Source organism: Trichechus manatus, unplaced genomic scaffold (genome assembly GCF_000243295.1).
Source record: "Trichechus manatus latirostris isolate Lorelei unplaced genomic scaffold, TriManLat1.0 scaffold00105, whole genome shotgun sequence".
Taxonomy (NCBI): domain Eukaryota; kingdom Metazoa; phylum Chordata; class Mammalia; order Sirenia; family Trichechidae; genus Trichechus; species Trichechus manatus.
In genome coordinates this window covers 7002995-7006731 of record NW_004444041.1, presented here as the reverse complement: position 1 = coordinate 7006731, position 3737 = coordinate 7002995, and the positions used below count along the sequence as shown (strand labels likewise).

The 3737-nt window shown below is 49.5% G+C and overlaps 1 pseudogene; it reads right to left on the bottom strand.

Moving 5' to 3' along the window:
* Nucleotides 1-305: 305 nt before the first annotated feature.
* LOC101358336 (WW domain-binding protein 11 pseudogene) lies at nucleotides 306-3707 on the bottom strand (annotated as a pseudogene).
* Nucleotides 3708-3737: the final 30 nt, after the last annotated feature.

Sequence of the window (3737 nt, the reverse complement as noted above, 5' to 3'; positions counted from 1 at the left end):
TCCAACACAAAAGTCAAGACGAGGTGAAATAAATTGGTTTCTCAGAGATTTCTACTTGAGTGCCCACAGCACACAAGAAGAGAGTCCAAACAATAAGAAACTAAGACTCCTCTAATCTCATGTTTCAAAAGAACTGGAGATGGGATTAAAAAAAAAAAAAAAAGGGAGGAAAATGGTGGTATGAAAGGGAATGGATGTTAGTGGCACTGCTTCAACAGCCAATCTATTTTGAATGAAATACCCTCTCTTTTAGACAGTAAATTCTGACCAAGGCTAAGCTTTAGGATATTCCTTCCATTGAAATGAGAATATACCCTGCCAGTGGAAGTAGCTCTTTCCCTGAAGTTTCATAAGAGCCTCTTTCTCCATGAACCAGTGATATGAACAGAAGGCTGTTACGGCATCAAAAGCTGTCACAGTAGTCCTTCCATGTCTTTCATGAAAGCCTCATATACGTCATCCTTAGTTTGTACTGAAACAGGAACAGAGGGACCAGATTTGGGGGCTGCTTTGGCAAGAGGCACAGCAGAATCATCCTCTGGCTTTCTTCGGGGAGTAGCAGTGGCCCCTTTATTCTCCTGATGAACTCTCACTGCAGTGTGCACAAGTCGAGTCATCTGTGCCTTGGGATTAGGGATCTGTGGCTTGGCACTGATGGTTGCTGTGGCTTTTTCAATGGTGGCTGTGCTTGTACCATCCATGTTAAGTCACTGAATCCAGTTGGGTGGGGCACTGAAAACCCTGGGGTGCAGCAAGAGAGCTAGTGGGAAAAGCCCAGATGGGAGAGGCCCAAGTGGAGGCACCAAAAATGGGTGCATCCCACCAGGTGTAGGGATACCTGGAGGTGCAGGGGAAGGCCAGGAGGCAGACCTGGAGGTGGGTCAGCAGGTCGGCCAGGTGGTGGTCCTGAAGGTAAAAGTCAGGATAATGGCCCTCAGAGTCCTGGCATTCCAGGTAGCCTCAGGAATGGAGGAGCTCCTGGTGGTGGTTTGGAAGGAAAGCCTGGAGGTGGTCCACCTTAAAGGTGGAGTAGGTGGTAGTCTAAGAGGAGGTGGTCCTGGCATGGGAGGTGCTTGTATCTGAGAGGGAGGAACAGACTGTGGAGGAGCCTGCTGCTGTGAAGGAGCAGTAGATGCGCCATCAGAAAGAGATTCCTTTTGATGCTGCTTTTGTGATTGCTTTTCTGCTTCAGCATCATCTTCATCATCACCTTCTTAAACATTTCTCAACTTCCCATCCCTCCTCAGGGATTCCCTGACCTGCCATTTGAAGCATCATGGCTTGAAGAGGAGTCAGCTCCTTCATGTTCTTTTTTTTTTTCCCTTGATTTTCCAGGCGCATTTGCAAATAGTACACTCAGACCTGACTTTTTTCATCTTTGTTGTCTTTCTCATTGCCATCATGGTGCACAAATTTATTCCCTTCACTTTCTCCATCTAATCTGTCAGTGTTGCTGCCATCAGTGCTGTCATCATGCTTATCTTGATCCATGTCCTCAGGATAGCCATCATCTTCATTGGTGCTAGAAACATCATTATCATGACCTCACTGACCAAGTTCAGGTCTATAGAACATATCTCCCATCTCTCCTACGAGGAGGAAGATCTAAGGCAAAGCCCACTTTACGACCATACACCTGTAAGGCTTGAGGAAGTGGGCTGGGGAGAAGGACCAGAAGGTTTTCTGCCAGGGGCCAAATGTGGAACACCATGGCCAAGAAGAGCCAGTATAGAAACTGCCCAAGTCAGAGGTGCATAGGCTGAAGTCTTCTTAATGATGGAGGGTTGCTGGGCACCAGAAATGGAATGTCCTGGGTCAAGTTGTTGGAAGGAGCACAGGCATACCTGACAAAGGAATACTCTCAACTCCCACATGTTGAGCATTCTTAATAGCATCAAAATATTGGCTAAGTTGAACCCTCTTCTGTTCATATTCTACTTCTAGTTTTTTCAATTCTTTGTAAATATTTTGATTTTCTTTTTCATAGAGTCATATAATACTTTCAAAGATCTCACGTAGCTTTTTATTTTTGAGAACACAGAGGCTATGCTTTAATAGAAGCTGGGTGAAAGAGGACAAAAATTGCGATTCTAGGGACACAGGGAGCAGGCAGTCAGGACTAGCTTGGCTCAGCCCAGGCCAGCTGGGCCAAGGATGTTGGCTTCTCGTCCAGGGGACTGGGGTGTGTGTGTGTGTAGGAGTAGGTGGTGGTGGCTGGAGCCCCAGGGACTGCCTCTTGGAGAGAAGGAGGAAAGACAGATAGCTCAGAAATCCATGGAGCTGTGGGCCAGGCAGTCCTTGCAGCTGATGTCTTCAAAACTGCAACTTGTACCTGCAGAGAAGACATAGCCACCCTCTCCTACGATGTCCCGCATGGACTTGTCCCTGAAGTCCAACACTTGCAGCATGGGTGGCACCTTCTGCTTGGCCTCCAGCAGCAGGGCTTTAGGGTCCATCAGCACAGACTCATCTTGGGCCTTGTTGATGAAGGTGGTGGTGATGCCCTTGTTTTCCGAGCACCCAGTATGGCCTATACAGTGTGTGTAGGTATATGTAGTTCTCAGTCTTCTCAGGCATGTTGTTATTGATGACATGCTGGATGGCAGGGAAGTCTAGACCCTTGGAGGCTACATCTGTGGCCATGAGGACATCCTTCTTGCATTCTTGCCCTCGATGGCCTTGGTCCATTCCTTCTTGTCTTTGTTTCTATGGATGGCCACGGTCTCCACTCCCTTAAACAGCAGGTACTTGTGGATGGTGTCCATGTCTGCCTTCTTCTCCACAAAGATGGAATAATATTAATATCTAGTGTCTTCTGCAGGCACTAGAGCAGGTGCACCATCTTGGTTTCTTCTTTCACATATTCCACCTCCTGGATGACATCCAAGCTAGTGGCCCCGCCATGGCCCACTTTGATTATGCCCCCTGATGCAGAGCACGCCCTGCAGCAGAGGCAGCTGTCCTCCTGCAGCAGGCGGCGGTAGTACTCCAGGATGCCTGCGTCTGTCGGACCAGCTCCCATGAAAGGCAGATGATGAGTCCACAGGGCCCCTCATGCTTGGAGAAAAGTAACCTCTTCTCTTGTCCCAGGCAGAAACATGATGACAGGCAGCGTGAACACCAACATCTTGCCAGAACCAGTGAAGGTGATACCGATTATATCCAAGCTGGATAGAATGGTAGGGATGCCCTGGGTCTGAATGGACGTCGGGTTGTGGAGTTGTGGATATCTTTCTTCAGGCCTCTCAGGATGCTGCAGGGAATTTCATTTCCTTGAAGCTCTGATGGTGGTGAGATACCATCTCCCTCCACCGGGACGTGGTACTTCTTCCGCACGTGCTCCTGATGCTCTTCAGACATACTCAGGATGTAATGGGGGCTGGGGCAGGGGTGGGGGGCAGTGGAAATATTCAACTGGTTTTGATGCGGTTATCGTATATGATTCCCTTGGCCTTCTCCACCGACATCAAGGCTCGGCCCTCGGCCACGCTGTCCAGAATCTTGTCTTCTTCCTTCAGCTGCTTCTCCATGGCGGACTCTTTGTGGGCCTTGGCCTTCCCTTTGAGGTGCTAGTGCAGGTCCGGGAGGCTGACGTTGGACTGAGGGCCCATTGGGATGTCGTCTTCATCTCCCCGGGGCTCGCTGCCGCTGTCCTGCTGCTCCTCCTCTGCAGCCCCCTTGTACCTTCGCTGTAGCAGCTTCTGGAGCAGCAGTTACCGGCACTGCTGTGTCAGCAC